This window comes from the organism of the source record quoted next, unplaced genomic scaffold, assembly GCF_019419815.1.
Source record: "Pyrus x bretschneideri cultivar Hongxiangsu unplaced genomic scaffold, Pyrus_bretschneideri_v1 Contig2, whole genome shotgun sequence".
Classification (NCBI taxonomy): Eukaryota; Viridiplantae; Streptophyta; class Magnoliopsida; order Rosales; family Rosaceae; genus Pyrus; species Pyrus x bretschneideri.
In genome coordinates, this window is record NW_025999501.1 from 6,921,731 (window position 1) to 6,934,976 (window position 13,246).

Below are 13,246 nucleotides of genomic sequence, written 5' to 3' on the forward strand. Positions count from 1 at the left end.
TCATTTGATCGTAGTACAGTCAGCTACTTCCACTTAATCCTTGTACTCCAACGAGCTCAATCTCTATGTCCTGGGATCTGTGGGTCATTTCCCAGCATCAGAGATTAAAATATGATTAAATTTGAGAAGAGATGTGACAAAAATTGAATTAAAGGACCAAATTGAAAATTGGCTAATAATTTGAGACTATAGCTACAATTTACTCATAAACTTTAATAAGAATGTTGATTACCTTATCTTGAAGATACTTATTGGCAGTTGTCAAAATTCCTTCCTCCAAAAATATCAATTTAATTAGGGTTTTTATCACAAATGGTCCTTGAAATTGACCCTCACCATCAATATAGTCCCTGAAATTAAAAATCAATCAATGTAATTCCTGAAAATAGATATCGCAAATTAATGTAATTCCTGAAAATAAGTTCCAATATGCCGCAAAGGGGCGGCAAGTCCACAGGTAGTTCCCGCTTTTAGATTCAGAGGAACCCTAGCAATGTTGGTGCTCCGCTCTGTCGCATATACAATAACCGTCATTTCAATGAGTGTAAAATGGGAAGTAATGGGTGCTATACTAGAGGTCAGATCTTCATTTCCATATAAAGTTGGTCAAAAATAGTTGAGAAATGAGTAAGATATAAAGCTTTGAAATTTTCCCAAAAACTAACGAGATTTTCCTAGTTTCCGACGAACGAAATGGCAGTGCCAACGCCGACGGATAACGGAGGATCACAAAAAGAAGGAAAATATTCTGTCAAAGTTGACGGAATATTCTAACGCCATTAGATTCTATTACTATTTAACAAAATATTCTGTCAACTCTGACAGAACATTCCCATCTTCTGTTAGTCTCTACCAGGCGCATGGCCTACGCGTGGCTGTGGGCTAGGCGGTGCGTAAGGGTCCGTGACTTTGTGGAGAACGTTTTCATATATTCAAACCTTCCATTTGAGCAACTATGGGGTTTTTCCTAACTTTTAGTGTATGTGTTAATTAATTAAATAGTTTAGTTATTTCCCACATAGGTGAGACTTACCTCAATGACGTATGAGGACAAGCAAGGCTAGGAGCCTAGAAGGCTACGATCAATCGACAAATGCTTTCGAATTGATTTATGCACAAATGCTTTTGAATTGATTTATGCATATCATGCCATGATTAAATAACGTTATAAGAAATGGTATACTGTTGTGAAATGCTAAAATAATCCTACAGGATGCACAAGTAAGTTTATTATGTTGACTAGAATTATTGAATCGTTATGGCATGCTTATATTTATGTAGTCTACTCATCATTGCTGCACCCCGATGTTAGTGCTCGCCCAGGGCGACGGCCAGTCTTTCACGTGTACGTTCACCTCCGCACCGCACACTCACCTTGAATCCAAGTAGGTGCCAGTCCTATTGTACAGTTTGCATTAGGCGACTCCGACTCCGACTCGTAGGTGACCGCGAATAGCACCAATCTTCACGTGATTGTAGCACTAAAGCGTATACTATGATTACACCCAGTCATGTTGTACAAGTTGCATTAGGCAACTCCGACTCGTGTGCTAGCATAGATTGATGAGCATCAGTTCAGTCGTACATGTCACATTGGGCGACTCCGACTTTTGTGCTAGTATAAATTGATTGAACACCTGATTTTACTTATATTACTGTTGAGATATTGTGATGTGGCATACTTCTAAATTTCTGTTGATTTGCATTTGATTTCATACATATACGTAGTATGATTTTCTGGAAACTATACATGTTTTATGGCGAGGGTTTAGTATGTTCAAATAAATGGATTTTATAAACTTTTGTTTTTGCCTATCCACCCTTCTGTTTTTCGCCCCTCCAGGTCCTAGTTAGCTGATGTACTCTGTGGCATACAAGGAATATCCGGCAATTCTGACATATCCATAAATAATGTAGGACTTTTCCCGATTGTGTATTAAGTACTTAATAGTTTTGACTGCACTACTTTGTCATCTATGCTCTGAACATTTGTATTCTATAGGTTCTACCCACTACTGCACACTCACTTTATTAGTTTAAATAAGTAGTTTCAGTTTTAATTTATTCACATTTTTACATCACTTACACGTTTGGTTACATCACTTCGGGTGATGGCCAGCATGCCTCGACTCCGGTCGAGGTGTGTCACACTATTTCTGAAACTGGAAACCGTCACTATTTATGAATTAAACAATGTCACTGTTTCTGGAATTGCACAGCGATACTGTTTCTAGAATTGAACACTATCATTACCACTATTTCTAAAACTAAACAGTGACACTATTTATGAAACTAAATAATGCAACTATTTCTAAAATTGAATACCGATATTATTTCTAAAACTGAACACTCACACTATTTCCAAAGTGAACACTATCAATGACACTACTTATAAATTTAAATCCGAAAATATCGATTGTCAGGAAGCACTTACATGAAAATGAAACTCACGAGGAGAGTTTTAAACTTCTCTCTTGAGTTGAGGATGTCTATAACATATATTCAAACAGTGCAATAACAAAACTAAACCCCAATGCTTCATCTCGTTAAATGTTTTTAGGTTCATATTTTTACAATTCCAATATACTCGAATTGATATTTTAAGATGATAATTATTATTGGCACTTCAAAAATCTCATTTTGCACTCCAAACTTTTTATAATTAGAAAAAAACACATTTGTGAGGAGTGTAGAATGAAATTTTTAAAGTGCTAATAACAGTTCCCTTTATAATACACCAAATCGACATTATATTGAATGTTAACATTTTAAGTGCATGCCAAATTTGGGTACTGTCAAAACTAAGAAAATTATTAACAAATAATTTGTTAGGGTAATCAATATCTATTACATGATCAACCCAACTTATAAGATTACCACCTATATCACATATGACACAACCAGTATGACTAACTAGGGTCATAACGCTTTTTAAACCAAAACCTAAGCAACAATAAAGCTAGAATCAACAAAACATATATGATTCCTACACACAGATTCAAAGTACCAATGCTCCTCTTTTACACCAAAAAATTGACAAATTATTTGTTAATTTGTATCAGAGTTCCCTACACACGGATTAAAAATAAATTGTATCAGAACCAAAATACTATAAACGGTAATGACGAGAAGATAACTGAAAATTATACTAGAAACTTTCAATTCAGAAAAAAATTCCATGTCCAAAGCCTAAATTTCTATTTCCAGATGACAAAAACCATTTTCTATAAAAAACAGGAAAAAAAATAGCTCGAAATTGTCACAAGAAAAATATTAAAAAACAGGAAAAAATACAAGTGAAAGATCAGTGGTTGGAGAGAAAGAAAGAGACTGGTACATACATGGACGACGGAATTAGAGCAAGATGACGAAAGCAAGCGAGGTTTTCTGTTGAGCTGTAGAGAGAGAGAAAGCACAGCGCGCACAGGTTTAAGGGGAATTCAATTCGCTGCTACCCTTGATGATCCAACTCCCCTCGATTTATTCGACGGAAGTAGATTCGGCAACGGCGTGTCGTCTGGGTCATGCGACATCTTCGCTTCTTTTCGAAGCAAGACCTGCACCTGTTTATACATCCATCAAGATTTCCATTGCCATTTTTCAGAGTTTGACGGAGAAGAAGATCGGATGATGGGCTGATGAAATGTGAAAATTGCAGACATTAGAGCACTCCCACCGTTGCATTTAGCTCGGGGGACCGGCTCCAGAACAAAGGCCCGAGGGCCAGGTCCGTGAGGGATTGCCAGCCCTTGAGCCCGAGGTGGGAGTGACGCAAGGCTGACGCCAGGATGGCGTCAGCGTAATATTTTATTTTTTTTGTGTCAGGCGCGTGCACCCCACCCGCGCGTGCACCCCACCCGCGCGTGGGGGCGCGTCCTGACACGTTAATCAGAAAAAAAAAGAAGGTTTGTCTGTTACCGTTGGGAAGCCACGTGGCTTCCCACGGTACGTTAGATCCTAACGGTCACTTAATGTGGACCGTTAGATCTCAACGGTAAAAAAAATTCAAACTGTCAGATTTAATATCCACCGTTCGATCTGAGATCAACGGTGGATATTAAAATGCTTTAAAAATTAAAAAATAAATGAAAAAATAGTTTTAAAAATCTGAAAAGTTACCGTTGTGACACGTGGCACAATCTGGAGCGTTGGAATTCAAATTTTTTTATATCCAACAGCAGAGATTAATTAATTGAATAAAAATTTAAAAAAAATTGTAAAAAATTCAAAAAAATTCAAAAAATATCTGAAAAATCTGAAAAAAATTGTAAAAAAAATTGTTTTTACTTTTCTATAAATACCTTCTCATTATCATCTACCTTCACAACAATTTCATATTTTCTCAACTACTTTCAATCACATTCCTTTCTTTGTCTCAAAGTTTGAATCCATTTTTTTTCAACAAAATGACCACTGGTGCAGGTACGAATTGGTCGCTTATTGAAGATGTTGCGTTGTGTACTAGCTGGGTTGAAATTACTCATAGTTCGCTTACGGGTAATGAGATGCAGTTGCGAGAAATGTGGAGTCTTATTCATACAAATTTTCTTGAGAAAATTGGTGGGCAAAGAACTAAAGAATCGATGTCCAGTCGTTGGAAATTACTTAGCCAATCGTTTAGTACGTGGAGAGACGCTTTGGCACAAGCTAGTAATAATATTCGAAGTGGGGAAAATTACTCGGATATGGTAACAAGATATTATTATTTATTGTTTGTATTCTTTATTTGTTACGTACAAAATTTATTATTTATTGTTACTTATTTGTTACATTATAATTATGTTGTTTGTTACATTATAATTATGTTGTTTGTATTATTAATTTGTTTGTTACATTATAATTATGTTATTGTTACTTATTTGTTACATTTATTTGTTACATTATAATTATGTTGTTTGTATTATTTATTTGTTACTTATTTTCATTAAAATTAATGTATAATATCACTTACATTAAGAAAAAAAAATGTGTATATTTAAGGTTAAAATTATTTACTAAACTTGAAGCCTTCTTACTTATTTTCATTATCTTTGTTACTTATATATATATATATATATATATATATGTATATATTTGCTAGTTACTTATTTTCATTATAATTATTTATTTGTTACTTATTTTTATTGTGTAGGAACTTCAAGCACAAGCTTGGTACGTTGCCAAAACCAAAAGCAAAAATAAATCATTCAACCGGTGGGAATGTTGGAATATTGTCAAAGATTGTCCTAAATTTAGAGTTGTGTCAGTTGGTCCAGAAGTGCACATGAACAGCACCCCTCTACACTCTACACCCGATGATGAGAAAGGAGATGATGCAGAAGAAGTGCCTGAAACGCCCCTCCCTGAACAAGCGTCGGGTTCGACCCGTTTTCCAATTAAGCCTCAAGGTAAGAAGGCTTCAAAGAGAAAAGGGAGTGCTTCCAAGAACGATTATGCAAAGTTCATGGAAGAACTTACTCGCCAAGGTGAATTGACTTTGGCGAGGGAACTGGCGAAAGATGAGGCTGATAAGGCTGATAAGGCATCAAAAGCAGCAGCTGTTGAGAGAGAATTTTATGCTAATGAGAGAGAAAGAGAGCTACTTAGGCAAGAAAGGGAACATGTTAGAGAAGAAAGACGAGCTCAACAAGATCGTGAGATTATGAACATGTCTTTAGAAGGGAAGTCTCCAAATTCTAAATTTTTTGGAAGTCAGAGAAAACGGACGTGGTGCGAAGGAGGCGTGCAAGAGAAACAATAGCAAGCCAAGGTGGTTCTAGCACCGCAAGAGAAGATCATCCTAGCAGCACAAATTGGTTAAGTGATGATGAATAGAGTACTTTTTGTAATCGGAGCCCATAATTTTCCAATCACTTTGGGTTGTAATTTATTATTTATTGTTTGTATTATTTATGTTGTTTCCATGTTCATGAATATTTATTCAAATTAATTTGGTAAGTTATTTATATTAAGAATTAATTTGGTAAGTTATTTAATTTGGTAAGTTATTTATGTTGTTAAAAGTCCATTAAACATAAACATAAACATAAACATAAACATACTAAGAATTACATAAACATAAACATAACAAAATTACATAAACATAAACATAAACATACTAAGAATTACATAAACATAAACATAAAAAAATTACATAAACATAAACATAAAAAAATTACATAAACATAAACATAAACATATACTAAGAATTACATAAACATAAACATAAAAAAATTACATAAACATACCAAATAATAAAACACACCAAATAAAATAACATAAACATACCAAATTCAAAATAACACACTAAAATGAACTTAATTATCCTCAGCTTGTTTCAATGCCCACTGGTGCTCTATCAAGTCAATTTGTCGGGCATTGTGCATGTCTGGCATTTGAAATGCAGTATATCGTTGAATGAGCCTTTCATTGTAACGTCCATCCCTTTGTAATGGCTCATGTTGCACGGGGTCATCGGTGGCGTCATGAGCACAATATATACGTGTTCTTGAATTGTTCATCGGGTCTGGCTCATATTCATCAACAGCTTCATAATCGTACTCATCTTCCACAATCATGTTGTGAAGAATGATGCACGTCATCATGATGGATCGAAGCGACTCTACATCAAACAATCTGGCAGCACCCCTGACGATCGCCCAGCGAGCTTGGAGGATACCAAAACAACGCTCCACATCCTTCCTGCACCCCTCTTGACAACTTGCAAAGTGTTTTTCCTTCGCACTCCGCGGACGTGGCACTGTTTTGACAAATGTTGACCAGCGCGGGTAGATGCCGTCAGCTAGGTAGTATGGCCCGTCGTACATACGTCCGTTGACCTCATATGTAACTTTTGGTGCCTTTCCTTGCAGGACATCGTTGAACACTGGGGATTGGGCAAGGACGTTGATGTCATTTTGAGCTCCCGGGACCCCGAAAAAGGCGTGCCAAATCCATGTATCAAAAGATGCCACCGCCTCCAGAATGATACTTTTTGCCCCTTTTCTGTCCCCGTAAGCGCCTTGCCATGCACTTGGACAATTTTTCCACGTCCAATGCATACAATCAATGCTTCCAATCATCCCAGGAAAGCCACGCATCTCCGCCTTCTTCAACAGCCGCTCCAAGTCCATGTGTGTGGGTTTGCGGAGGTACTCAGCGGTGTAGATAGATTCGATTGCTCCGCAAAACCTCATCAGGGACTCAAGAATGGTTGATTGCCCCATCCTCGTTATCTCATCCACTTGGTCTGCAGATGCTCCATATGCAAGCATCCGCAAGGCAGCAGTAATTTTTTGCTCCGGTAGTAGACCCATAGCACCAAAAGCATCTTTTTTTTGCACAAAATAAGAATCATGGTTGCAAACAGCAATCATGATTTTGTTGAACAAATGTCGTTCCATTCTAAAACGACGTCTAAAGTACGTATCAGGGAATGCACTATTAGGAACAAAATAATCATCCAAGAGTTCCATACCTCGTCGTTGCCTGCTTCTATCAAGGTTTCCGGAACGCCTTGGCCTGCAAATCTGAGCCGCAGCTTGGATGACTCGACGGGAATGTGAGGCTCTGCCCCTTCTTACGTCGTCATCTCTCATTTGACGCTCCTCATCTTCTTCCCTCTCATTTCTTACCCCCTGCTGATTGAACATTGATTCTGATTGGTTAAACAAGTCTTCCTCTTCCTGATTCAATTCCCACATCATCCTTGAGGAAGAAGAAGAAGACATTGAAAGAAAGAAACAGAAACTATGAATATTGAAACTGATTTTTGTGAATAAGGAAGCAGAAATTATGAATAATGATAGAGATCTTGAGAATTTTGGTGTGAGATTTGTGAAGATGGATGGTGAATTATATAGAGGATTCAGAAAGGATTAGGTTCTGCATAATGCCACGTGGCATGCCGTCATTCGTTAAAAATCTGATGGAAATCTATCATCCAAGATTGTTAACAGATTATGACACGTGGCATGCCGTCATTCGTTTAAAATCTGATGGAAATCTATCCTCAAAGATTGTGAACCGATTATGACACGTGGCGCGACGTGATTGGTTAATAATCTTATCAGAAATCCATATTATAATTATTTATTTTGTATTATTTAATAATACTTAGGATAATGACACGTGGTGCACCGACAACGATTAAAAATCTTATCCGATATTACATTTAAAATTATTTTGTATTAATTTTATAAATAAAAAAAATACTAATATTTTATTGCCTATTGCCAGGGCTATAGAAGTGTAACGGTGGAGATGCAAAATCTATTGCCAGGGCTACTTACTGTTCATTAAGGGCAATTACTGTTCATTAGGTGGATTGAATAGTGTATTGCCAGGGGGGAGGGCTCCAACGCTGGAGTTGCTCTTAGAGAGAGAAATGAATATGTTTTCTCTCTCTATTTGAAGGAAACGGACCACAATAAACATGCCCAGACTTGACGTAGGGGATAAAATCAGAAGCTCGATAAATTAATTTGCTTGGGCCAATTTTATTAGGCTATTTGATATTAAGCTTTATTATAACCATTAAATAAAGTTATTACATGATTTTTTATTAAAATTCAAAATTTTGACACTCTTTTAATTCGTTTTTTTTAATTTGTAATACCTGAGGCCTTTTTGGAGTATTTCAATCTTCTGTTTCAGTAAGTTAATCTCCTTTTTCGCATCCTATATACCAATACAAAGCATAAGGGGATTCAGCTACATGAACATGAGTGGTTAGCTAGTCAACACTTGAGTTTACTAAACTCTTTTGTAAGGCCAAACGACATTAGACACCTAATTACAGGAATCTCGAATGTGCAATTAAATATTAACTAAAGGTTTGTTTGAAAGTGCTTTTAAGACGACTAAAAGTTTTTAGAGAAAATGTTTTTGAGTTTCAAAAGCACTTGAAGTGCTTCATATAAGAAGCACTAGTTCAAGTGTTTTTCTAGGTTTACTTGTATTTTTACTAAGAATTGGTTCCAACAATATTTTCGCCAAAAGCGTTTTCAGTTATTTTAAAAACATTTTCAAATGAACCCTAAATATTAAGTAAATACTATGTGTGTACATTTAGTTAGTATTTATTGTATATTCGAGACTCTTTCAAAAGTGAGGCTGTTCATAGATTCGCTACCACCTCATGTTTATTACACAACGTTTTATAATGTTGGCACATGACATGAAGTTAAACTGTGAGGTGACAGAGAGTCTATGAAAAGTCCATGTTTGAGAGAGTCTCCCTAGCATATCTCTTCCTATAATTAGGTGTCTCATATCTTCCGTAAAAATAAACATGAGAAGTTATTCAGTGTAATGGAACAAATAAATGACTAAATATGAAAAGAAGTAACAAATTAAACAGTAGCTAAATTGTACCTGAGTTTGTGTTTCCATGGTTTGTTCAGCCTGAGACAGCCTTCATCTTCATATACCTCTCAATCAGCTCTTGCATGCTTCTACCATAATATATAACAGAGCAGTTCAATCAGAATTAATCTAAAAGCTATATTTCTTTAAATTAATACAATATTCAAAGAGTTAATAATTATATAACACTTAGGTCTACTGATTGTAAATTTTATTTCTATTGTACAGCACACTACTTAATTATATGGTAACTGAAATTGTAGCAAGAAAACTATAGATTATTATTATTATTATTATTATTAAGTAGAGAACTAGAGACCTTCTGGTGGCTAGTTCATAGAGCTTTCCATGGGAGGAGAAAATGAAGACTCCAATCTCAGCATCACACAGCATAGACATCTAAGGAGCTTTCCATTGTGTTTCCATGGCTAGTTTAAAGAGCTTTCCATGAGAGGAAAAATGAAAACTCATGAAGAAGGCTAAGAAGCTGTCTGTGCTGTGTGATGTTGAAGAAGGTCTCTAGCTCCTTTACATTATTATTATTAATTTTCTGCAACCGACATCAACCGATTGATCAATCGATATAAGTTTTAACTGGTTTGGAAATTTCGTCGCTGTTTTAATTTCCTCTGCAGACAACCTTCCACTAGTTTAAACTAGCTTCGAGGTTATTGCAATCCTCCTCTTTCGTGACTTAAAACTCACGAGCTTAGTGCCTTATATACTCTCTCATGGATTCTAATCTAGAGAGGGATTCCAGTCATATCTCAACCCGTGATTAAGAATAAGAAAACTTTAACGAAAAGCTTCCGGTATTGTTTACTTTAACGAAAAACCACATTTTTACACTAAAAAGTCAATTCTGGTACTATTCATTTTACCCTTTATTTTATTCTTATCTTTAAAACTCAAAGTTTTGAAATCATTTTCATTAATATTCCTTAAGAATAATGTCGCCTACTTTTACAAATCACTGATCTTTGTTTAACATTTAATTAATTTAACCTCCAACAAAATCAGCTCTCTTTATTCTGTCATACTCTATCTCCAACAGAATTTCAGTCCCACCATTTCACAAAGTTAGTTACATTACCCCACATTGTCTATCAATGGTGAATTTAGTCATTTTCAAATTGTGAAAAAAACGGGTCAAATGCTCACTTTTAACAACACTGATATTGTCTCCACCTTGTTATTATCATTTGCATACTCCAACAAACATGAGGTTTTAATTAGGTCTGGCAAACGGGTCGTGTCTGTCGTGTTCGTGTCGTTTTCGTGTAACACCTGTTATCTTAACGGGTCGTGTCGTGTCACACCCGTTATCTTAACGGGTCCTTAACAGGTCGTGTCACTTTACCCAACGGGTAAAGTGACCCAACCCGTTATGACCCGTTATGACCCATTAAGAAAAAAATATATTTTTTTACAATTTGCACATACCACACATTGCGACATAAATATTACTTGAAAACATTAAAACATTTCTCGTTCAAGTACTATATCTACACTCGAAAATGAAAGCCTAATAAAAAAATAATACATACACTACTAATCTATTACAAATATTTTATGTGCAAGGATAAAGAGTTTGTTGATGTGATCTCCAAGCATATACAAAGAATTTTGACGGTTTGGATCGTTGAAATTAGTTTTGGAGAATTCGTAAAACGATAGATTGACTAACACTTAGAGTTTATTTATACTTTTATTAAGTATAACATAAGATTTGTGGTATCCACTTGTGTAAATATTTTAAATTGAAGATCGAATTCATTCATTGTATTCATATAGGGTCAAGGAGTGTAGTTATAAAAAATCATCAAAATCGGAGTTAAAATAACCGTTAAATCTTGATTTTTCGTTTATAACCGTCGAAAAGCTTTGTCCCGTTACTTGATCTCTGAATGTTTTTTTTTTGTGATTTTTTGCTGATGTGATCTCCAAGCATATACAAACAATTTTGACGGTTTTGATCGTTGAAATTAGTTTTGGAGAATTCGTAAAATGATAGATTGACTAACACTTAGAGTTTATTTATACTTTTATTAAGTATAACATAAGATTTTGTGGTATCCACTTTTGTAAATATTTTAAATTGAAGATCGATTTCATTCATTGTATTCATATAGGGTCAAGGAGTGTAGTTATAAAAAATCATCAAAATCGGAGTTAAAATAACCGTTAAATCTTGATTTTTCGTTTATAACCGTTGAAAAGCTTTGTCCCGTTACTTGATCTTTGAATGTTTTTTTTTTGTGATTTTTTGCTGATGTGATCTCCAAGCATATACAAACAATTTTGACGGTTTTGATCGTTGAATTTAGTTTTGGAGAATTCGTAAAATGATAGATTGACTAACACTTAGAGTTTATTTATACTTTTATTAAGTATAACATAAGATTTTGTGGTATCCACTTGTGTAAATATTTTAAATTGAAGATCGAATTCATTCATTGTATTCATATAGGGTCAAGGAGTGTAGTTATAAAAAATCATCAAAATCGGAGTTAAAATAACCGTTAAATCTTGATTTTTTATTTATAACCGTTGAAAAGCTTTGTCCCGTTACTTGATCTTTGAATGTTTTTTTTTTGTGATTTTTTGCTGATGTGATCTCCAAGCATATACAAACAATTTTGACGGTTTGGATCGTTGAAATTAGTTTTGGAGAATTCGTAAAACGATAGATTGACTAACACTTAGAGTTTATTTATACTTTTATTAAGTATAACATAAGATTTTGTGGTATCCACTTGTGTAAATATTTTAAATTGAAGATCGAATTCATTCATTGTATTCATATAGGGTCAAGAAGTGTAGTTATAAAAAATCATCAAAATCGGAGTTAAAATAACCGTTAAATCGTGATTTTTCGCTTATAACCGTTGAAAAGCTTTGTCCCGTTACTTGATCTCTGAATGTTTTCTTTTTGTGATTTTTTGCTGATGTGATCTCCAAGCATATACAAACAATTTTGACGGTTTTGATCGTTGAAATTAGTTTTGGAGAATTCGTAAAATGATAGATTGACTAACACTTAGAGTTTATTTATACTTTTATTAAGTATAACATAAGATTTTGTGGTATCCACTTGTGTAAATATTTTAAATTGAATATCGAATTCATTCATTGTATTCATATAGGGTCAAGGAGTGTAGTTATAAAAAATCATCAAAATCGGAGTTAAAATAACCGTTAAATCTTGATTTTTCGTTTATAACCGTTGAAAAGCTTTGTCCCGTTACTTGATCTTTGAATGTTTTTTTTTTGTGATTTTTTGCTGATGTGATCTCCAAGCATATACAAACAATTTTGACGGTTTTGATCGTTGAAATTAGTTTTGGAGAATTCGTAAAATGATAGATTGACTAACACTTAGAGTTTATTTATACTTTTATTAAGTATAACATAAGATTTTGTGGTATCCACTTGTGTAAATATTTTAAATTGAAGATCGAATTCATTCATTGTATTCATATAGGGTCAAGGAGTGTAGTTATAAAAAATCATCAAAATCGGAGTTAAAATAACCGTTAAATCTTGATTTTTCGTTTATAACCGTTGAAAAGCTTTGTCCCGTTACTTGATCTTTGAATGTTTTTTTTTGTGATTTTTTGCTGATGTGATCTCCAAGCATATACAAACAATTTTGACAGTTTTGATCGTTGAAATTAGTTTTGGAGAATTCGTAAAATGATAGATTGACTAACACTTAGAGTTTATTTATACTTTTATTAAGTATAACATAAGATTTTGTGGTATCCACTTGTGTAAATATTTTAAATTGAAGATCGAATTCATTCATTGTATTCATATAGGGTCAAGGAGTGTAGTTATAAAAAATCATCAAAATCGGAGTTAAAATAACCGTTAAATCTTGATTTTTCGTTTATAACCG

General features: G+C 34.4%; 1 long non-coding RNA gene across 1 annotated transcript; it reads right to left on the reverse strand.

The window, feature by feature from the left end:
* Positions 1–2,733: 2,733 nt before the first annotated feature.
* On the reverse strand, positions 2,734–3,661 carry LOC125476883. The gene is made up of 2 exons (XR_007258098.1): positions 3,342–3,661; positions 2,734–3,068 (listed from the first exon to the last, which is right to left on the reverse strand). It is a non-coding gene; the product is annotated as an uncharacterized LOC125476883 (long non-coding RNA).
* Between the last annotated feature and the right edge of the window lie 9,585 nt (positions 3,662–13,246).